The sequence below is a fragment of the Pristiophorus japonicus genome, chromosome 1, assembly GCF_044704955.1.
Source record: "Pristiophorus japonicus isolate sPriJap1 chromosome 1, sPriJap1.hap1, whole genome shotgun sequence".
Classification (NCBI taxonomy): Eukaryota; Metazoa; Chordata; class Chondrichthyes; family Pristiophoridae; genus Pristiophorus; species Pristiophorus japonicus.
This window is the reverse complement of record NC_091977.1, coordinates 63555748-63580141: the sequence shown is the minus strand read 5'-3', so window position 1 is coordinate 63580141 and position 24394 is coordinate 63555748. Positions and strand designations below refer to the sequence as shown.

Genomic DNA, 24394 nt, shown 5'->3' with positions numbered 1-24394 from the left:
TGCCAAAACTGGTATCTAACTTAAAACTGGCTCATTTTTAGATTTCTAAATGAAAATAAACTTGGATTTATATCATCATCATAGGCAGTCCCTCGGAATCGAGGAAGACTTGCTTCCACACTTTACAGCCACCTAAGAACTCCATGTTCAGTCCAATACGAGAACCACAGTCTCGGTCACAGGTGGGACAGATAGTCGTTGAAGGAAAGGGGTGGGTGGGAAAGGTTTGCCGCACGCTCTTTCCGCTACCTGCACTTGATTTCTGCATGCTCGGTGAGGAGACTCGAGGTGCTCAGCGCCCTCCCGGATGCACTTCCTCCACTTAGGGCGGTCTATGGCCAGGGACTCCCAGGTGTCAGTGGGGATGTTGCATTTTATCAGGGAGGCTTTGAGGGTGTCCTTAACGTTTCCTCCGCCCTCCTTTGGCTCGTTTGCCGTGAAGGAATTCCGAGTAGAGCACTTGCTTTGGGAGTCTCGTGTCTGGCATGCAAACTATGTGGCCTGACCAACGGAGCTGATCAAGTGTGGTCAGTGCTTCAATGCTGGGGATGTTGGCCTGGACGAGGAGGCTAATGTTTGTGCCTCTGTCCTCCCAGGGGATTTGTGGGATCTTGCGGAGACATCATTGGTGGTATTTCTCCAGCGACTTGAGATGTCTACTGTACATGGTCCATGTTTGAGCCACGCAGGAGGGCGGGTATTACTACAGCCCTGTAGACCATGAGCTTGGTGGCAGTTTTGAGCCCTGGTCTTCAGACACTCTTTTCCTCAGGCGGCCGAAGGCTGCACTGGAGGCAGTGTTGGATCTCGTTGTCAATGCCTGCTCTTGTTGATAGAGGCTCCAGAGATAAGGGAAGTGGTCCATGTTGTCCAGGGCCGCACCATGGATCTTGATGACTGGGGGGGGGGGGGGGGGGGGGGGGGGGCAGTGCTATGTGGCGAGGACAGGCTGGTGGAGGACCTTTGTCTTACTGATGTTTAGCGCAAGGCCCGTGCTTTCGTACTTCAGTAAATACATCGATTTGTCCAGAGTTCAGCCTCCGAACGTGCGCAGACGCAGGCGTCGTCCACGTACTGTAGCTCGACGACAGGGGTTGGGGTGGTCTTGGACCTGGCCTGGAGACAGCGAAGGCTGAGCACATTCCCACTGATTCTGTAGTTTAGTTCCACTCTAGCGGGGAGCGTGTCGATTGCGAGATGGAGCATGGCAGCGAGGAAGATTGAAAAGGGTTGGGGCAATGATGCAGCCCTGCTTGACCCCGGTCCGGACGTGGATTGGGTCTGCGATGGATCCGTTAGTGAGGATCACGGCCTGCATGTCATTGTGGAGCAGGCAGAGGATGGTGACGAACATTTGTGGATATCCGAAACTGAGGAGGACGCTCCATAGACCCTCACGGTTGACAGTGTCAAAGGCCTTTGTAAGGTCGAAGGCGGCTATGTATAAAGGGTTGCCGCTGTTCCCTACATTTTTTCTGCAGCTGTCATGCTGCAAAAATCATGTCCGTTGTGCCCCATAGGGGACGAAATCCACACTGACTCCGGGAGGAGCTCCTCGGCCACAGGGAGAAGACTGTCGAGGAGGACTCTAGCGATGACTTTCCCAGTGGCTGATATAGCAGGGAGATTCCTCTGCAGTTGCCGCACTCAGACTTGTCCCCTTTTTTAAAAAAAGATGGTCACGATCACTGCATCTCAGATCCCCTGGCATGCTCTCCTCTCTCCAGATGAGAGAGACGAGGTGAGAGATGAGAGATGTATTCGCGCCAACAGTACCCCTCCGCCATACTTCAGCGCCTCAGCAGGGATTCCATCCGCACCCGTGGCCTTGTTGTTTTTAAAAAGCGGTCTTATGGCTTTTTCTACCTTGTGCAGTGTTGGGATCTCAGAGTTGGTGGCAGGTAGCATGCTGCGGGATGGAGTAGAGAACATTCAGATCAAAGGCAGAGTCTCGACTGAGGAGATCTTTGACGTGCTCCTTCCAACGGGCCCTGACTGGCTCGGTGTCCTTGATGAGTGTTTCCCCGTTCTTGGCAGCAGTGGGGTGGGGCCTTGGGTGTTTGGACCGTAGGTGGCCTTGACTGTGATGAAGAATCCTCGCACATCATGGCTGTCAGCCAGCTGCTGTATCTCCTATGCCTTCTCCATTCACCACCTGTTCTTTAGTAGGGTTTTTTGTTGGGACTCAGCCTTGAGCCACCTGTAATGCTGCGTTGCTGCTCCAGAGTTGGGTTGCTGTTTAAGGCTCAGAAATGCCCTGCGCTTGTGATCGATTAGCTCTTAGATCTCCTGATCATGCTCATCAAACCAGTCCTGGTGTTTCCTGGTTGAGTGACCGAGTGTCTCTTTGCAGACACTGGTTATGGTGGCCTGGAGGGCAGACCAAGCGCTGTAGGCATTCTGCGTCTCTGGGTCATCAAGGCACGCCAAGTTAGCGGTGAGGCGCTGGCTGTATAGGGCTCTCTTAGCTGGGTTCTTAAGTGCTCCGGCATTGACTTTTTTGCAGCACTGCTTCTGCTGCCCCCTCTGCTTTGGGGCTATGTTGATGTCAATGATGGATCGGATTAGGCGGTGGTCCGTCCAGCAGTCGTCGGCTCCGGTCATGGCGCGGGTGATGCACACATCATTGCGATCCCTGGCTTGAACGATGACATGGTCAAGCAGGTAACAGTGTTTGGAGCGAGGGTGTTGCCACGATGCCTTGTACTTGTCCCTCTGGTGGAACAGGGTGTTGGTGAGGACGATGACAAGGTCATGTTCTAGACATTGTCAGGAGTAGAATACCGCTGGAGTTGGTTTTCCCTACCTCCTCTCTGCCAATTAAGCCTCCTCAAAGGGCTGTGTCCTTGCCGATCCTGGCGTTGAAGTCACCGAGGAGGATCCGCATGTCGCACGCGGGACAGGGATTGAGGTTGCAATAAAAACCCTCTTTAGTCTCATCGCGTGTTGGGGCATATGCACTGATGACTGTGGCGCATTGGTTCCGGGATAGGGTGAATCGAAGAGTCATGAGGCATTCGTTAACCCTGCAGGGGGAGTCTAGGAGGTGGTCGACCAGCTCATTTTTGATGGTGAAGCAGACTCCATGACGGCGGCGTTCTTCTTCTGGTTTCCCTTTCCAGAAAAAAGGTGTAATCTCCACCTTGTTGCTTGAGCTGGCCTTGCCCTGCCCGCTGGGTCTCGCTTAGGGTGGCAATGTAGATATCAAAGCATTTAAATTCCCGGGCAACTGTGGCGGTGCGGTGTTCCGGCCCGTCGCTGTTGGTGTTGTCCATGATGGTCCCGAACTTCATGTTAACGGAGTGGAAGATGCCTGTGCACGAGTTCTTTTAACGTTGGGTGGCCGTTGCACACCAGCTGCCACACGGGCTTAGCTGAGCAAGGTCTTGATCCAATGGCAAGGGGGTCCTAGACGACTGGCAACCAGGCACTGCTATAGGGGCCTAGGGCAAGATGTTGACCGCAAGCTCGGCGTTGAGTAGCGCCCTTGATGGTAGGTGGTCTGGGGCAGGCATTGCGAGGGTCAGTGGCCCACTGGGGTTCAGGGCGAGAGGTCACAGCCATGATGCTTACCAGTCATGAGGCCAGGTGACTCATGGGGAAGTAGAGGCTCAGTTGTCTCTGAAGGAGGGGGAAAAAGGCCAGCCGACGAGGAAGGCCAAAACGCCGTCGTGGAGGAGGCCAAAACGCCGTCGTGGAGGAGAGGCTCAGTGTAGCCGCTGGAGGCCGGAACACCTGGTCGCCATTGAAGAGGTCTGAGCACTGCTGGGGGCCTGCAAGCCTGGCCGGATGCTCAGCTAGCTTGCCAAGCGCCGTCGAGGGTCGGGGATCGGGTGGAGCAGCTGGAACAACGTCGGAGGTGGTGGTGGTCCCGGGGGGGGGGGGGGGGCAGGGCACGCAACGAGGCCTGGGTGTCATGGTACGTCAGTCATTGAAAGTTGGCATGCAGGTACAGCAGGCAGTGAAGGTGGCAAAGGCGCCAAAGGGCATGTTGGCCTTCATAGCGAGGGGATTTGGGTATAGGAGCAGGGAGGTCTTACTGCAGTTGTACAGGGCCATAGTGAAGCCTCACCTGGAATATTGTGTTCAGTTTTGGTCTCCTAATCTGAGGAAGGACATTCTTGCTGTTGAGGGAGTGTAGTGAAGGTTCACCAGACTGATTCCTGGGATGGCAGGACTGACATATGAAGAAAGACTGGATCGTCTAGGCTTATATTCATTGGAATTTAGACGAATGAGAGGGGATCTCAGAAACATAAAATTCTGATGGGATTGGTCAGGTTAGATGCAGGAAGAATGTTCTCAATGTTGGGGAAGTCCAGAACCAGGGTCATAGTCTAAGAATAAAGGGGTAAGCCATTTAGGACCGAGATGAAGAGAAACTTCTTCACCCAGAGAATTGTGAACCTGTAGAATTCTCTACCACAGAAAGGGATCAAGGGGTACGGAGAGAAAGCAGGAATGGGGTACTAAAGTTGCATGAGCAGCCATGATAATATTGAATGGTGGTGCAGGCTCGAAGGGCCAAATGGCCTACTCCTGCACCTATTTTCGATGTTTCCCTCCAAGCTATGCGGCCACACATGTAATGGGAAAGGTCCCTCACTCACCGGCTTTTACTGCACAGGCACAGAAATTTAAAGGGACCGCGCATTAAAAGAAACAGGTCACACAGAACAAAGTGCAGCTTACAATAAACATGCATCAACCCTTTCTGCACCAGTATTGTCATTTCCCAGACCAATCAGCTAGCTACGTGACCTCTTGAGCAAAGCTTTGGGACGTTGAGGATATGAAAGACACTTTTATAAATGCACATTTCTTTCACAGTAACTGTAGAGATAGTTATGACTCTGAACATCTCAACTTAGCACACTCAAACAGCAGCTTCAGTGAGGTCAACCATCCAATGCCGCTTCTAAATCTCAGAAATTCACTGCACAGGTGGAAGCCATTTCGGCTCATTGTGTTCTCCAGCCTAATCCCACTTTTCAGTTCTTGGATATGCACTTGAAGTGCCATAACCTACAAGGCTACGGACACCAAGTACTTTTCAAATGCTATGAGTGTTTCTGCCTCTACCACCCTTTCAGACAATGAGTTCCAGATCCCCACCACCTTCTGGGTGAAAATAATTCTCCTCCAATCCCCTTTAAACCTCCTGCCAATTACTTTAAATATACACCCCCTGGTTACTGACACCTCTGCTAAGGGAAATAGGTCCTTCCTATCCACTCTATCTAGCCCCCTCAATTTTATACACCTCACAAGTCTCCCCTCAGACGACTCTGTCCCAAAGAAAACAGCCACAGCCTATCCAACCTTTCCTTAGAGCTGAAATGCTACAGTCTAGGCAACATACTCGTAAATTGCCTCTGTATCCTTTCTAGTGCGATCACATCCTTCCTGTAATATGGTGACCAGAACTGTACACAGCTGTGGCCTGAGTGTTTTATACAGTTCAAGCATAACCTCCCTGCTCTTGTATTCTATGCCTCGGCTAATAAAGGCAAGTATTCCATATGCTTTCTTAGCCACCTTATCGACCTGTCCTGCTAGCTTCAGGGATCTGTGGACATGCACTCCAAGGTCCCTCTACACCTCTCGTGTTGTACCATTTATTGTTTATTCCCCAAATGAATTCCATTTGCCACTGTTCTGCCCACCTGACCAGTCCATTGATATCTCCCTGCAGTCTATAGCGTTCTTCTCCATCAACCACACAGCCAATTTTTGTATCATCTTCAAACTTAAATCAGGCCCCCTAAAGCATTGGTATATACCACAAAAAGCAAGGAACCTAGTACGGAGCCCTGCAGCACACCACTGGAAACAGCCTTCCGGTCACAAAAACCTCCCAATCATTACCCTTTGCTTCCTGTCAATTTTGGATCCAACTTGCCACTTTGTCTTGGATCCCATGGGTTTTTAACGTTCGTGACCAGTCTGCCATGTGGGACCTTATCAAAGGTCTTGTTAAAATCCATATACACTACATCATATGCACTACGCTCATCGACCCTCCTTTTACCTCCTCAAAAAAATTAAAATTAAGTCAGACACGACCTTCCCTTATCATAAGCTGTCCCTCGAAAGCAAGGAAGACTTGCTTCCACTCTAAAAAAGGGAATTCTTTTAGTCCAATACGGGAATTACAGTCTCGGTCACAGGTGGGACAGACAGCCGTTGAAGGAAAGGGTGGGTGGGAGTCTGGTTTACCGCACGCTCCTTCCGCTGCCTGTTCTAGCTTTCTGCATGCTCTCGGCGAAGAGACTCGAGGTGCTTAGCGCCCCCCCGGATGCTCTTCCTCCACTTAGGGCGGTCCTTGGCCAGGGATTCCCAGGTGTCGGTGGGGATGTTGCACTTTATCAAGGAGGCTTTGAAGGTGTCCTTGAAACATTCCCTCTGCCCACCTGGGGATCATCTACTTGGAACTCCTACATGGCAGAACACTTACTTTGGGAGTCTCGTGTGGGGCATGCGGACAACGTGGCCCGCCCAACGGAGCTGGTCGAGTGTGGTCGATGTTGGGAGATGTTGGCCTGGTCGAGAACACAGACATCGGTGCGTCTATCTTCCCTGGGGATTTGTAAGATCTTGGAGCTATCGTCGGTGGGTATTTCTCGAGCAATGAGGTATCTACTGTATATGGTCCATGTCTCCAAGCCATACAGGAGAGTGGGCATCACTACAGTCCTGTAGACCATAAGCTTGGTGCCAGATCCTCGAACACTCTCTTCCTCAGGCAGCCAAACCTTGTCGTTGATGTCTGCTCTTGCTGATAATTAGGCTCCCGAGGTATGGAAAGTGGTCCACGCTGTCTAGGGCCGTGGATCTTGATGACTGCGCCGGGGGGGGGGGGGGGGGGGGGGGGGGGCGGGGGAGGCAGTGCTATGTGGCGGGGTCAGGTTAGTGGAGGAACTTTGTCTTACGGATGTTTAGTGTAAGGTCCATGCTTTTGTATGCCTCAGTGAAGAGGTTGACGATGGCTTGGAGTTCAGCCTCTGTGCACAGACGCAAGCATCATCCGAGTACTGTAGTTCGACGACAGGATGGGACGGTCTTGAATCTGGCCTGGAGGCGATGGAGGTTGAACAAGTTCCCACTGGTTCTGTAGTTTAGTTCCACCCCAGCGGGGAGCTTGTTGAGCGCGAGATGGAGCATTGCAGCGAGGAAGATCGAGAAGAGCGTTGGCTGATGATACAGCCCTGCTTAACCCCGCTGGATTGGGCCTGTGGTGGATCCGTTGGTCAGGATCACGGCTTGAATGTCGTTGTAGGCGGAGAATGGCGATAAACTTTTGGGGACAGCCGAAACAGAGGACGAGGCTCCATAGTCCCTTGCGGTTAAGTGTCAAAGGCGGCCATGTACAAGGGTTTCACTTGCAGTAACCTTTGTGGCACCTTATCGAATGCCTTTTGAAAATCTAAATACACCACATCCATCGGTACACCTCTATCCACCATGCTCGTTATATCCTCAAAGAATTCCAGTAAATTAGTTAAACATGATTTCCCCTTCATGAATCCATGTTGCGTCTGCTTGATTGCACTATTCCTATCTAGATGTCCCGCTATTTCTTCCTTAAATCATAGCTTCAAGCATTTTCCCCACTACAGATGTTAAACTAACCGGCCTATAGTTACCTGCCTTTTGTCTGCCCCCTTTTTTTTTTTAAAAAAGAGGCGTTACATTAGTTGCTTTCCAATCCGCTGGTACCTCCCCAGAGTCCAGAGAATTTTGGTAGATTATAACGAATGCATCGGCTATAACTTCCGCCATCTCTTTTAATACCCTGGGATGCATTTCATCAGGACCAGGGGACTTGTCTACCTTGAGTCCCATTAGCATGTCCAGCACTACCCCACTAGTGATAGTGACTGTCTCAACCACAACCCACCTTCCATGTGTGTGGCATATGATCCCAGCCACAAAGTTTTCCTCACCATTCCATTGGAGATTACTGCTTCGAACAGAAACCAAGCGGAGCATCAGCGAGTCGGCACAACTTAATGGCACTATTGAGGACTTCTTTCATCACTCTGCTGATGAATGGGATGAGACTGATCCAGCCACTGTTTGCTCTGTTAGGTTTAGCTTTTTTGTACAAAAGACATCCTGAGCAGTTCTTGACATTTTTGGGTCGATGCCAGTGTCATAGCTGTACTGGAATATCTTGGTTAGGGATGCAGCTAGCTCTGATGGACAGATCTTCAGCAGTATACCTAGGAAGTTATCAGGGACCATAACCTTCACTGTATTCCGTGCACGCAGTCACTTAATGTTACATGGGGTGAAGCAAATGATCCAAACTGCGACTTGTGGATAGCCAGTTTTGGCTACTAGATCTATTGTTGGTCCTTCGCACTTAGCAAGGTAGTATTTCCACACAACACAATGTAGAGATCACCTTCACAAGGATTGTGCTGTGATTGGTCTCATCAATGCCACCATTAACAGACTTGTCTGGGACAGGTAGGTTGATGAGGACAACGTCACATAGATTATTACTTCCTGTTCATTCACTCACCAGTAGGCACAGGTCCAGGCTGGCAGCTATGTCCTTCACAACTTGGCCAGCTCAGTCAGTAGTGGTACTTCTGAGCCACTCTGGTGAACATGGAAATTTCCAAGTGATTTTTAAAAAAATAATTCGTTCCTGGCATGTGGCAGTCACCAACAGCCAGTATTTATTGCCTATCCCCAATTACCTAGAGAAGGCGGTGGTGAATCGCCTCCTTGAACTGCTGTGGTGCAGATACTCCCACAATGCGGTTAGGGAGGGTGTTCCAGGATTTTGACTCAGCGACTGAAGGAACGGCAATATATTTCCAAATCAGGATAGTGTGAGAGACTTGGAGGGGAACTTGCAGCTGGTGGTGTTCCCATGCACTTGCTGCCCTGGTCCTTCTATGAGGTAGAGGTCACGGGTTTGAGAGCAGCTGTCGGACCAGTTTTGGCGAGTTGCTGCATTGCATCTTGTAGATGGTACAAACTGCAGCCATGGTGTGCTGGTGGTGGAGGGAGTGAATGTTTGTGGTGGATGGGGTGCCAATCAAGTGGGCTACTTTGGCCTGAATGGTGTTGAGCTTCTGGAGTGTTATTGGAGCTGTACTCATCTAGCCAAGTGGAGCAGGCTTTGGGGAGTCAGGAAGAGAGACACTCGCAGCAGAATACCCAGCTTTTGACCTACTCTTGTAGCCACAGCATTTATGTGGCTGGTCCAATTACATTTCTGGTCAATAATGATCCCCCCCCCCCCCCCCAGGATGTTGATGGTGGGGGAATTCAATGATGGCAATGCCATTGAATGTCAAGGGCAGTGGTTAGATGCTCTCTTGTTGGAGATAGTCATTGCCTGGCATGTGTGGCTCAAATGTGACTTGCCAGTTATTAGCTCAAGCCCAAATGTTGTCCTGTCTTGGTACAGGCATGCATGGACTGCTTCATTATCTGAGGATATGCGAATGAAACTGAACACTGCAATCATCAGCGAACATCCCCACTTCTAACCTTATTAATGGAGGAAAGTTCATTGATGAAGCAGCTGAAGATGGTTGGGCCTAGGACATTGCTGCAGGAGTTCATCAGGGCAATGTCCTGTGGCTGAGGTGATTGGCCTCCAATAACCACAATCATCTTCCTTTGTGCTGGGTATGACTCCAGCCATCAGAGTTTCCCTCCCACCATTTCCCACTGACTTCCAATTTTACTAAGGCTACGTGATGCCACACTCGGTCAAATGCTGCTTTGATGTCAAGCGTAGTCACCCTCACCTCACCCTTGGAATTCAGCTCTTTTGTTCATGTCTGGATCAAGGCTGTAAAGAGGTCTGGATCCAAATGCTCCTGGTGGAACGCAAACTGAGCAGGTTATTGGTAAGTGCTGCTTGATATCATTGTTGACAACACCTTCCATCATTTTGCTGATGGAGAGTAGACTGATGGGTCAGTAATTGGCCAGATTGGATTTGTCCTGCTTTTGGTGGACTGGACATACCTGGGCAGTTTTCCAGTGTTGGATAAATGCCAGTGTTGTAGTTGTACTGGAGCAGCTTGGTAGTTCTGGAGCACAAGTCTTCATCACAACAGCTGGGATGTTTTCAGGGCCCACAGCCTTTGCTATATCCAGTGTGTTCAGCCGATTCTTGAATCATATGGAGTGAATCGAATTGGTTGAAGACTGTCTTCTGTGATAGTGGGGACCTCAGGAGGAGGCTGAGATAAATCATCCACTCGGCACTTCTAGTTGAAGATGGTTACAAACGCTTCAGCCTGGTCTTTTGCACTTGCGTGCTGTGCTCCGCCATCATTGAGGATGGGGATTTTCATGAAGCCGCCTCCCCCCCCAGTTAGTTGTTAATTATCCACCACTATTCACAAGTGGATGCGACAGGTCTGCAGAGCTTGGATATGATCCATTGGTTGTGGGATCGCTTGGCTCTGGCTGTAGCATGGTCTTTCCGCTATTTAGCATGCATGTAGTCATGTTTTGTAACTTCACCAGGTTGGCACTTCATTTTTAGGTATGCCTGGTGCTGCTCAGGGCATGCTCTTCTTCTACAACACTCATTGAACCAGGGTTGGTCCCCTGGCTTGATGCCAACGATAGAGTGAGGGTAATGCAGAGACATGAGGTTAGATTGTAGTGGAATACAATTTTGCTGCTGCTGATGTCCCACAGTGCCTCATGGATGCTCAGTTTTGAACTACTAGATATGTGGCAGTGCCACACAACACGATGGAGAGTGCCCTCAGTGTGAAGACGTGACTTGGTTTCCACAAGGACTGTGCAGTGGTCACTCCTACTAATAGCGTCATGGCCAGATGCATTTGTGACAGGTCAAGTAGGTTTTTCCCCTTGTGTTGGTTCTCTCACCATCTGCCACAAACCTAGTCTGCCAGCTATGACCTTCAGGACTTGGCCAGCTTGGTCAGTAGTGGTGCTGCCAAGCCACTTGGTATCTACATTGAAGTCCCTCACCCAAAGTAAATTCTGTGTCCTTGATACCCTCAGGTGATTCTTCCAACAGAGGGAGGGCAGTAGATAGTAATCAGCAGGAGATTTCTTTGCCCATGTTTGACCTGATTCCATGAAACTTCATGGGATCCGGAGTCAATGTTGGGACTCCCAGGGCCATTCCCTCCCGACTGTTTATCATCTCTGGTGAGTCTCTCCTACCTGTGGGACAGGACATGCCCAGGGATGGCAGTGGAGGAGTCTGGGACATTGGCTGAAAGGTATGATTCTGTGAGTATGACTAGATTAGGCTGTTGCATAACTCGTCTGTGGGACAGCTCTCCCAATTTTGGCACAAGTCCCCAGATGGTGGTGAGGACTTTGCTCAGTTAACTGGGCTAGGTATGCCTTTGTCGTGTCCGGTGCCTTGGTCATGCTGGGTGGTCCGCCTGGTTTTATTCTTAGTATACTTCTTCGGAGTTGCTTGCTAGGGTATTTCAGAGGGCAGTTAAGAGAGTCAACCAAATTGCTGTGGGTCTGGAGTCACTTATAGGCCAGACCAGGTAAAGGATGGGCTTTTAATAAAAATCCGATAGTTTCATGGTCACCATCACAGATACTAGCTTTTTATTCCAGATTTATTTAATCAACTGAATTTAAAATTCCCCAGCTGCCATGGTGAGATTTGAACTCACGTCTCTGGATCATTAGTCCAGTTACATAGCCATGATGTTACTATAACCCTTATGTTCAACACAGAAGGAAGTAATATGTGGTAATAAGTAGGAAGTTTCACAGTTTGACCTGAAGTGAGGTTTCCTGGGGTCTGGAGTCAATGTTGAGGGCTCCCAAGCCTTTCTTATCTAACAGTGTCAGATTTCTGGTGGGTCTATCCTATGGGCAGGACATAACCAAGAATGGTAATGAATTTAAGCAGATGGATGTGACGATGTACAACTAGGACAGCCTGTATATATTGGCAAGAAGTGATTTGCAGGGTCAGTCCAATGTCTGGATCGCATCCAATATTTCATAACCAAGTGGCTTGCTAGGCCACTTTAGAGGACACCTAGTGCCTAGCACAGGATTGGAGTCACGTGCAGGCCAGACCAGGTAGGGGTGGCAGGTTCCCCATCCTGAAGGACATTAATGAAACACCTAAAAAAAAGTGGTCACTTGTGCGGTGCCAGACACAAATTACCAGATTTATTGAATTCAATTTGACAAACTGGTCATGGTGGGATTTGAACTCTTGACCTCTGGGTTATTAAGTCTAGTACCATTAAGCTAATGTACTCAAATCACCAAAATGGTACCATACAGGAGTGATATTTCAGCTCATACAAAAACACAACTTACTTTTGGTTTCTGTATATTGCACTGGATCAGAAATTCCAAACGCGAATGTAGTCTGCAGGGACTGCTGATTTGGACCAGATCGATTCTGTGACAGCACGAGGCAGGAAAAATGAAATAAGTAGCAAAATTGTATTTTCAAATGTGCCACCCCCAGAGCCATCAGTCCTAAAATTGACTCCAATGTATATCCTGCAGCTGAGCTTAGTTTAATTTGAAATAGGTATTAAATCGTATATCTAATAAAAGGATCTGGTTTTCATACTATGAACAGTGGTGGTATAAATATAGGATCAGAAGATTAGAATCCACTTTTTCCATGTCAAGTCACTAATCTCCAGGCAACAGGGGTTGCCACACTACTTCACCACACTAATCCTTTCGATGTACTTGCGCATCTGGACTTTTAATCATCCAAGGATTATACAGGAGAAATTCTGCTGCTCAAACTTGCACTCAGCAGGAACCAGGTCACTGTCTCCAGTTTATCATCATCATCATCATCATCATAGGCAGTCCCTCAGAATTAAGGAAGACTTGCTTCCATTCTTAAAAATGAGCCCTTAGGTGGCTGAACAGTCCAACACGAGAATCACAGTCCGTCAAAGGTGGGACAGATAGTCATTGAGGGAAAGGGTGGGTGAGACAAGTTTGCGACACAAGGTGCTCAGTGCCTTCCCGGATGCACTTCCTCCACTTAGTCCCTGGCCAAAGACCGCCCTCCCAGGTATCAGCGGGGATGTTGCACTTGATCAGGGGGGCTTTGAGGGTGCCATTGTAATGTTTCTTCTGCCCGCCTTTGGCTCGTTTGCTGTGAAGTAGTTCAGAGTAGAGAGCTTTGGGGGTTTAGTGTCTGGCATGGTCAGCACGGATGCTACCTCGCACTACAACCTGACACACACACACACGCACGCACGTGCACACACACGCACAAACACCATGAACTGCATCATCACACTGAATAGTAGCATTATGTGATAGTAGAACTGCTGTTACCAATGTGGATTAGAGTAGGGCAAATTTGCCTACACAGCTTTCTATTCTTAAGACAAGACAAAGATGCCATTGAATCTCCAAATGACCTACAGGTTTCCACTACTGGGACTTGTGCCTCCTAGGGTCTCGCCAGACTCGTAGCTCTTGATCGCCTTTTCCACCCACATTAAGAACTATCACAACATTGCCAAATATCATCACAATTTTAAAAATTCCCTTCGAGCAATGGTCAATTATTCTCACCAACCATATTAAATAGGCAAGTTCACCAGAATATAAATACACACACACACAAACCACAGATAAATGGATCCAAGGTACAGATCAGCCATGATCTAACTGAATGGCAGAACAGACTCAAGGGCCTGTTGCTATGTAGACTCTACCACTGTCTTTTTTCTTTTATCCATTTCTTGGAAACTCGTTTTTTTCTTCCAATTGTGTTCAACAAAAAGACATCTACAGAATACCCCCTTCTAATTCAGCCACTGAGATACAAGCAGCAGGAAATGGTCAGTAGCTCAAGGCAACCACTTCCCCTCTACCCATCCCGCTGGAGGCCATTCTGCCACACAAACATGTGCTCCCATCCCTTCCCTCAAAGCCCCCCCACCCCCCAAAGACAGACAGTAAAGGTGTACAACTACAGGTTATAGCTCTGTACTACACATCAGGAATTAGGCCATTAAGATGGGGATAATCTACATAACATAACACAAGAAATAGGAGCAGGAGTAGGTCATACAGCCACTCGAGCCTGTTCCGCCATTCAATATCATGGCTGATCCAATCATGGACGATCCAATCATGGACTCAGCTCCACTTCCCTGCCCGCTCCCCATAACCCCTTATCGTTTAAGGCACTGTCTATTTCTGTCTTAAATGTATTCAATGTCCCAGCTGCCACAGCTCTCAGACAGAAAATTCCACAGATTCACAACCCTCAAGAAATTTATCCTCATCAGTTTTAAATGGGCAGTCCCTCACCAATACCCTGTATAGCTGTAGCAACACTTCCCTGCTTTTACACTCCATCCCCTTTGCAATAAAAGGCCAAGATACCATTGGCCTTCCTGATCACTTGCTGTACCTGCATACTAATCTTGTGTTTCATGCACAAGTACCCCCAGTTCCTGCTGTACTGCAGCACTTTGCAATCTCTCTCCATTTAAATAATGACTTGCTCTTTGATTTTTTTTGCCAAGTGCATGACCTCACACTTTCCAACATTATACTCCATCTGCCAAATTTTTGCCCACTCACTTAGTCTGTATGTCCTTTAGCAGAGTTTTTGTGTCCTCCTCACACATTGCTTTTCCTCCCATCTTTGTATCGTCAGCAAACTTGGCTATGTTACACTCAGTCCCTTCTTCCAAGTCGTTAATATAGATTGTAAATAGTTGGGCTCCCAGCACGGATCCCTGCTGCACCCCACTAGTTACTGGTTGCCAACCAGAGAATGAACCATTTATCCCGACTCTCTGTTCGTTAGCCAATCCTCTATCCATGCTAATATATTACCCCCAACCCCGTGAACTTTTATCTTGTGCAGTAACCTTTTATGTGGCACCTTGTCAAATGCCTTCAGGAAGTCCAAATACACTACATCCACTGGTTCCCCTTTATCCGCCTGTTCATTACATCCTCAAAAGAATTCCAGCAAATTTGCCAAATATTACTTCTCCTTCATTATGAGACAACACTATAGAGCAAGACATTTCACGATTATAGTAGGTAGATTTTGTAGGCAAATTCCAATTTATTTTATTTTTTTTGCATTGCAGCATTATATATGAAAACAAAAAAGTTGTCAATTTAGATATTGATCCGATGCTGCAGTCTATCCAGAGCCACCAAATTACACTGACCAGGAAGCTCCCAGGTTCTATCCTGGTCTGTGTTGAGATCTCAGACAAGCCATCGAAGTGCAACGGTGGATTTGGGATTGGAAGAAGTGAAAAACCTTCCACAACTCTACAGTAACCAGGACCACCCTCTACCCACTCAATCCTTTGGAAAATCCTAAGAAAGAATAGTTTGCTTACACGTTATGCTTTCCTGGTGCCATCTACCTTTAAAATGAGTTATGAGGGTACAGTAACATACCGGTTGTGCTACTGGACTAGTAATACAGATGCCTGAACTAATAAACCAAAGAAGGAAAGTTCTAATGCACAATGGAAGTTTGAGAATTTGAATTTTTAAATCTGGAAATAAAAAGCTGGCTGCAATAAAAATAATAAAACCCAACTGGTTAATAATGTCTTTTGGGGAAGGAAACCGGCTGTCCTTGCCCAGTCTGGCCTACACGTGGCTCCAGACCTCACCAAACTAGTTGACTCTTAACTGATCTCTGAAGTGGCCCATCATACATAACCTGCGGAGGGATGGGCAGTAAGCAAGAGATGCCAATATTCAGAAAAAAGGTAACATCTTCATGTGTCACTACTTTTGACATTGCATGCATAGATCTCAAATCTGTCTCGAGGCATGCGAACTCCACAACCACAGTTTAGTCAGTCACAGATGCCAAGCTTCATGCATCCTTTCCGGTTTGGTTGAGCCCTCTTATTACATTCCTTGTACCCAGAAGTTCAAATGCAGAAAAAAGTCGCAAGTGATTAAATAATTTTCCCTTAAGTCATTCCTTTTGAAAGCCTGTCATTTGGAGAAAGTATCTTATTTACAGTGAAGAGCAAAATGTTAAGCCTAGTCTCGGGATCAAATATTTGGCCAAATAGGTTCAAGTTCAACTGGTTGGTATCCATGGTCATTAAACGCACACTTCACATTCTGCAAAAGGCATATCAGATTCTGTATCACACAAATTGATATGCCAAAATTGTGCCAGTCTTTTACACCCTAATAGACACCATGTGTTAAGATATCACTCAAGATGCCATCTCTCCTTAACCCAATCCTTAAATAATGCAAGCTACAATTTCATTTCTAAAGCACCCATTTGGTTGGAACTTTGTTAGCAAAGAGTGAAGCAGGCAGCAAAAACAGACATACAAATATTATTCCCACAAGACCAGATAAATGCACAATCTATGCAAGCTCTGCAATGGTGCAACAAGCTTGTTCAAAATACACAGCACAGCTAGAGCCAAACCAGCACAAGTTTGAGGATTTGGTAACAGAAAACATCTCAAGGTGCTTATGCTGCTCGAACTTCACATCAGTTGCAGTTACAGCCTGGGACGACAGCTATTTCTTAAATTATAAATTAAAAATTCCCAGACATTGTACTACCTTCACATTTTTAAATACGAAAAAGGCAATATACTGCGGACGCTAGGAATCTGAAACAAACAGAAAATGCTGGAAATACTCAGATCAGGTAGCATCTGTGGAGAGAGAAACAGAGTTAACGTTTCAGGTCTGTGGTGGCCGAGACATTTTTAATGTTAGTTTAAAAACGTGGATCACCAAGCTAGCAGTGCTGCTTAGCAAAGAAGAATGCAACAAAAATTTGCATTTATATAGCTCCTTAATAGAAAGAAAGACTTGGATTTATATAGCACCTTTCACAACCACTGGACATCTCAAAGCACTTTACAGCCAATTAAGTACTTGGAGTGTAGTCACTGTTGTAATGTAGGAAACGCAGCAGGCAATTTGCACACAAGCAAGCTGCCACAAACAGCAATGTGACAATGACCAGATAATCATTGTTTTTGTTATTGTTGCTCGAGGGATAAATATTGGCCAGGACACCAGGGATATCCCCTGCTCTTCAAAATAGTGCCATAGGATCTTTTACCAGTGTTCCTGAACACTGCACTGGAGTGTCAGCCTAGATTTTTGTGCTGAAGTCCCTGCCGTGGGACTTGAACCCACAACTTACATTGATGTAATAAAACAACACGAGGTGCATCACAAGGAGCATATTCAGATAAAAATTACCAAACCAACAGAGGAATTATTAGAACAGGTAACCAAAAACTTGGTCAAAGAGGTAGGTGTAATGTATGCACCTGTGTGTATGCTCACAGGTGTGTAGAGCTGTTGATTTAGTGCCCAAAAAAACCCAAAAAAGGGCATTTGAAAAGTGTTTGGAGTGCCCCCTTCCTTTAATCACGGGGCACTTGATTTAATGTTTATTTTTGTTCTCAACAAGAGATGGAGTGGCTTAGCCAGTCACGTAATGTTCACAAGACTCAATAAAACCCTACGCAGTTGGGTTTAGAGGATCCACGAGGAGCAGCTGTGAGTCTATTGGATGAATTGGTAATGTGTACTGTGATTGTTAATAAACCAACTAGTTCTTAAAGGTTTAATAGCAATGTGTTGCTATGAATTTTTAAGCAAACAACCCATGAAGCAAATACATTACAGTAGGTTTTAAGGGGTGTCTTAAAAAGGAGAGGGCTTGAGGGCTTCATGGAGGGAATTCCAGAGATTAGGGCCTAGATGGTTGCAGACATGGCCACCAATGGTGGTGCGAAGGAAGTGGGGAATGTACAAGAAGCCAGAGGGTTGTAGGGCTGGAAGAGGTTACAGATACAGGTTGAACCTCTCTGGTCTGGGACTCTGGTCCGTGGTTCGGCATTAGTTTGCGGAACTGCCACTTTGTGTGGGTGATCTCCCGGTTTCCCGTGCTTCCGCAAAGTTGGTGTACATCCGGCTGGCAGTGTGTTCTGTGCTATTATTTAACACAAGCAGATAGCCCAGGTAAACAGTGAACAGCACTTTACAGGTACCAGTAAGTCTAGGCTAGGCGTATGCACTCACAACCGTGAGGAACTATGGAGTGTTCTCCTCAGTTTCAGCTGCCCCCAAAAGTTTGTCACCATCGACTGTCTGCTCCACAACAACATGCAAGTCACGTTTCCTGACCAACGGATCCACCACAAACCCAATCCACGTCTGGACTGGGGTCAAGTAGGTTGCATCATCGCAATCTTCCTTGCTGCAATGCTCCATTTCACTATCAACAAGCTCCCCGCTGAAGTGGAACTAAACTACAGAACCAATGCGAACCTGTTCAATCTTTGTTGCCTCCAGGCTAGATCCGAGGTCTTCCCATCCTCGGTCATCAAACTACAGTATGCTGGCGTCGGCACACATTCAGAGGCCAAACTCCAAGCCACCGTCAACACCTTCACCGAGGCGTACGAAAGCATGGGCCTTATGCTACCATCTGAGAGACAAAGGTCCTCCACCAACCTGACCCTGCCACACAGCACTGCCCCCACCTCCAATCATCAAAATCCACGATTCGGCCTTGGACAACGTGGATCATTTTCCATACCTCGGGCAGCAAGAGCAGACATCGATGAGGAGGTCCAACACTACCTCCGGTGTCAGCGCAGCCTTCGGTCGCCTAAGGTAGAGAGTGTTTGAAGACCACGACCTCAAATCTGGCACCAAGCTTATGGTCTATAGGGCAGTAGTGATACCCGCCCTTCTATATGGCTCAGAGACGTGGACTATATACAGCAGGCACCGCAAAGCGCTAAAGTACCACCAGCACTGCCTCCACAAGATCCTGCAAATCCACTGGAAGGATAGTCACACCAACGTCAATGTTCTCGCTCAAGCCAACATCCCCAGCATCAAAGCACTGACCACACTCAACCAGTTCCATTAGGCAGGCCACATCGTCCGCATGCCCGACATGAGACTCCCAAAGCAAGTGCTCTACTGGTACTCCTACACGGCAAGCAAGCCCCAGGTAGGTGGGCAGAGGAAATGCTTCAAAGGACACCCTCAAAGCCTCCTTGATAAAGTGTAACATCCCCACCAGCACCTGGGAATCCCTGACCCAAGACAGAGGAAGAGCATCCGGGAGGGCACTGAGCACCTCGAGTCTTGTCGCCAAGAGCATGCAGAAACCACACGCAGACAGTGGAAGGAGTATGCGGCAAACCAGGCTCCCCACCCACCCTTTCCTTCAATTACTGTCTGTCCCACCTGTGACAGAGACTGCAATTCCTGCATTGGACTGTTCAGTCACCTGAGAATTCAGAGTGGAAGCAAGTCTTCCTCGATATCGAGGGACTGCCTATGATGATGCTGCTTATGTAGGTTGCATCGCTAGAGTCATATACTGACCTCCCTTGGTTTGGAAAATTCTGTTTCGGCACTGGTCAGGGCCAACCCGTATATGAATGTACAAAATTGATGGGCAGGAAAAGCCCAGCTGATCAATCAAAACCACATACCTCATGATGGCTGGAGCATCATTTCCACCACCCACCAACTCCCAAAACAAACCACGTAAACTTCTAGGTGGGGAAGGTAGGATGGAGCGAGCCATGGAGGGATTTGAACACAATGATGGAGAATTTTTTTTAAATTTAAATAAAATGTGGACCAAGAGTCAATGTATGTCAGCGACCAGAGAGTGATGGGTGATCAGGACTTTGAGTGTTAGGAAGTTTTTTCCTGCCGTTTGCAGTGTTACCACCACTTGGGAGAGTTAGCAGGTGAGTCAGCCTCCCTCCTGTTTCCTTATACAAGCTCCAACAATTCATTACTGCATTATTTTTCCCACCCACTTCCCTTCAATCCACAAAAAAAAACTTACTAGCGAGGCACATTGTGGCAAGAAAGAGCCAAGCATTTATTTCAGAAATTGTTCATCTGAACTCTAATTTATAGTTTTTAAACTATACTATAGTTTCAGGGAGTAGAATAAAGACTTTCAAAATATAAGTGAAAATAATAAATTGGAGTAAATAGAAATAATTTAATAACTTGGTTTAGCAGGATCAGAGTCTGGAGTAATTGTGGAGCATGCACAATGCGGCCCTGCCTAGATTCACGTACCAGGAATGAAGTGAGCAGTTGCACACCAATTAAAAGTTGCCCAGCTCAAGAATCAACCGGACATCACTCCGCAACATTCGGGTGCTGGAGTTTTCTGGAGCAGGCCTTCCAGCGGGTGCTCACCCCACAGCTTGTACAGAAATTCATACGGGAGACTAGGTAACTATCAGCTGACAGTAGGAAGTAACAGATGAGGTTTCTTTGGAACTGGTTTTGTCCAATAGGTATATCTGTTTAGGATCCAGTGATAGTCAAAAAAGTGACACTGAGCAACTACAAGGCACCGGGGAGAGTGTGGTTATCTGTATGGGAAACAGTACACATAGTAAGAATAGGCAGGTGATGATTGTGGGAGATTGATAGTTTCTCTTGTAGATATCATCCAGAGTCCTGAATGGTATGTTGCTTCCCAGATGCCAGGGCTCAGGACATCACGGAGTAAATAAAAGACATGCTGGAATCAGAGGGCAAGAGAGGTCTTGATTCATGTGGGAACCAAAGACAGAACAGAGCAGGTTTGCAAATGGACATTGAGCTAAATTCTAGATAAAGAATCAAAAAAGGTAGTGAAGACTAACAGGACATATGGGAGCAGATATCTAGACAAGAGTTCTGCATAAATAAATGAAGCACAAGAAATCATAAATTCAGCTTAAAGACCTGGCTACAAATTGGGCGTTATCAGCATAACTAAAAAAGACATCTAGTTCCACCTATGGAATATCCTCTGCCCTTGCCTCAGCTCATCCACTGTTAAAGCCCTCATCCATGCCTTTGTTACCTCGCCCCTCCCTAGCTCTAATCTCCTCCAGCCCCACAAAGCCCCACTCCCCTCCTCTAATTCTGCACTCGAACATCCCGGATTATAAAAATCGCTCAACCATTGTTGGTCGTGCGTTCTGTTGCCTAGGCCCCAAACTCTGGAACTACTTGCCTAAACCTCTCTGACCTCCTTGAAGACACTCCTTAAAACATACCTCTTCCTGCGCTAATTTCAAAATTTTTATCTCACTCCTGTGAAGTGCCTTGGGATGTTGCACTATGTTAAAGGCGCTATATAAATACAAGCTGTTCTTGTTATTGGGAGCTAAATATTTCATGGCATATATATTTTTTTAGAAAAGGCAGGGAAATTGGGAAAGTAGCAGCAATATTGATAAAAGGCACAAGTCCCCACTGTGGAAAGATGGAATTTCAGCAAGGGTGATTGGGCAGTGGAAACAGCATGAGTAGAATGAAGTAACAGCAAAGGTTGTAAGTCTCTGGTAGGAATTCTCAACAGACCTTCTGATAGTAGTACTGTAGTGGAAACAGGTGAGGTGTATAAACACAGATCAGTGATGTACCAATGGCAGACAACTTTCATTTATATAGCATCTTTAACAGTAAAACACCCTAAAAGGAGCATCATCAAACAAAATTTGACAGTTACAGAAGGAGATATTAGGGCAGATAAAAAGCCTGTACAGCAGAAATAAAGTGGTTATAATGGGAGAATTTACATTTTCAGAGTAGGAGAAGGAGAACTGTTCAAATAGTAAAAGGCAAATGAATTTCAAGAATACATTCAGGCAGCATACTGGAACCATATGTTTGAGAACTGACAAAGGAACTGGCCATACTGGATTTAGTGAGTACCTGTGCCAAACTATAATTAGTTAATCTGACAGTAATGGATCTTGCAAACAGCGACCATAATATGATTTATATCAGTTTTGAGAACGAGGGAGAATCAAAACAAGGGTTTTTAAATTCGAGTACGGGAAACTGCGACAGGATGAGAGCTAAACTGACTTCAGTCAAATGGACTGAGCAGTTAATGGGCAAATGTACAGTGGGAAGTATTCAAAGAAGCACTTGATCACAGCACAAGAGTCGACAACTAATCTGATTGATAGAATTCTACCACAGCTAAGCTACAGATCTGCTCACAAGCATAGAACACACCAGCAAGTCTTCACTTTACACTCAGTCCAGAGAACTCCAAATGACAATTGTAGTCTACACAAGTTTGCGTTGAGTTCTCATTGATGGCATCTCGGGTGTACCTCATGGGTAGAAGGTCTTAAAGGTGACCATGCAAATCTCAGCAGGTGCCCAGTGAGCAGGTACCAGACTACCTGCAGGTACACAGCACGATCCCATTGCCTCACACTCATCATTCTAGCAAAACTAAGGTCTTCTGAATCAGCGACCATGTTTCCCGAGAATGTTACACTTCGGCACAATACAGAATAGTGGAGGGTCGATATACAGCAGGTTAGGAGCGACAGGATGTAAAGAGAGCACGGGGAGGGAGGAGAGGTGCGGCTGGAGCCGTGTCTTACTACTCACCCCTCGGTTCCCTGACTGAGCTCCAACTTTTCCTGGGTCTGCCGACTTTCCCCCCCCCCCCCAAAAAAAACCCCAAAATCTGCGACAGCAGCCGGGCCCGCTCCTTCAGTGAGCTGGATAAAGAGCCCGGCTCACTGAAACCGGTGCCACATCAAAGGGGAGAGGGGAGCGGTAAAAAGAGACGGTCTCCGGTTGGATTTGAGGGAAGGCGCGAGAGAGAGGGCTGTGAATGAATGTCAAACTCCCAGTAATGGGCGCTAACCGGGTTGCCCGCACTTTCTCTCAGTGACCGGTCTGCTGGAGAATCTCCGCGCCGCGCGGTCAGCAGCCTGTCGCGAGCTTCCACACAGTGGCCCGAGGTTCCATTGGTGTCGCGAGCCTGCACGCAGGGTTCCACAACAGTGGCCCGAGGTTCCATTGGTGTCGCGAGCCTGCACGCAGGGTTCCACACAGTGGCCCGAGGTTCCATTGGTGTCGCGAGCCTGCACGCAGGGTTCCACAACAGTGGCCCGAGGTTCCATTGGTGTCGCGAGCCTGCACGCAGGGTTCCACAACAGTGGCCCGAGGTTCTATTGGTGTCGCGAGCCTGCACGCAGGGTTCCACAACAGTGGCCCGAGGTTCCATTGGTGTCGCGAGCCTGCACGCAGAGTTCTCCGGCCCGTGTGGCGTGGTTCCGAGTTGCCACTACCGGGTTTCGCAGCGTGGGCTCAGCGCATATATACACAAACACACACGCAGGTGACTCTCTCCACAGTCTGCCGCCCCCCTACCATGTGGTTACTGCGGCGGTGCGACACCGAACGGCCGCCACACGAATACACCCCAATCCCGTGCCTTAAAAAAAGGGAGGCGTGGAGGGAACCAGAAGGGTCTCGGCCACCCCCGTCCCGAACCTCACTTTTACACAAAAAAAAAGTGAGGAGAAGGTGAAGCAGAGAGGAGGGACGCAGCGGGCCTGACATCGGGATGCCGCCGCCATGAAGGGGATCCCTAAATCGGGGCGAATTTAACCCTAACACCAAGCGGAAAACATAAGTTACATTAACCAACTTCACGGTGCCGGAGTGCCGGGGCCTGGGTCACTCACCAGGATGTGCCGCTCCAGTCACTCTTTCCCAGTCAGAAGCCGGCGCCGAGCGAGCCGTCAGAAACGTGTCGGTTCCCTGGCCCGTGGAAGGAGGCTGACTGGAGTCCCGGGGGAGCAGTTGCTTTTCGGCAAATTTGCACTCACGATACCGGACTCCGGGAGGGTCTAAACCGCCATGTTAACCCGAGTGTGAGCGGAGGGAGCGGCTCTCTGTCTCTTTATACCAGCGAGAGGGAGAGCGAGGAGGCGGAGCGGCCACTGGGTCCCCTGTGGGTGGAAACGAGGGAGACACCGGGTCACACACTGCTTATTACTGAGAAAAAGGGAAATCAGATACCTCCCACACACGCATTACTCGCCGAAATGAACCAACTACCCCGACTATAAACGCCAGTGGTACCATAAATACCAGCACCACCTGTGCCTTAAAAAACAACAGTACCATAAATACCAGCACCAACTATGCAATAAACACCAGCACTTCCACCACCTGTTCCAGCCGAACCATTAATACCAGCAATCATACCATAAACACGAGCTCCAACAGCGCCTTTGGACAGTTTACTATGTTAAAGGCGCTATATAAATGTGAATTGTACTTTGGTGAAGGGTTTGCATCTGAAACATTTATTGATCATTCCCCCAAGTGTATCAAAGTTCAAACTTAAGGTACAAACAGAACCTATGAGCCCATAAAAGGCCATTCAACCAGTTCCCTTCTATAAACTATGGTCAATATTTTACCCCTTTCATGGACTCCACTCAATTTAATTAGCCTCATGATAAAGTGAATAAATAATGAGAACAGTTCTAAAAAGATAAAGCTGTGAATTTTCTGATTACATAAAATTACACAGAATTTGCAAAACAGGTACTGGCCATTT

General features: G+C 47.6%; 1 protein-coding gene across 5 annotated transcripts in view; it reads right to left on the bottom strand.

Annotated features, from left to right (window-relative positions):
• The window catches only part of slc20a2 (solute carrier family 20 member 2), a 122382-nt gene extending 98576 nt beyond the window's left edge, over window positions 1-23806 (bottom strand). Inside the window, exon 1 of one of the 5 annotated variants that reach the window (XM_070880314.1) lies at window positions 23511-23806. The gene's annotated coding sequence lies outside the window, so the exon portion shown is untranslated. Of the gene's footprint in view, window positions 1-22422; window positions 22447-22684; window positions 22856-23510 lie in introns of those variants that run through there. The other 4 variants (XM_070880322.1, XM_070880278.1, XM_070880296.1 and 1 more) reach the window with 4 other exon arrangements.
• Between the last annotated feature and the right edge of the window lie 588 nt (window positions 23807-24394).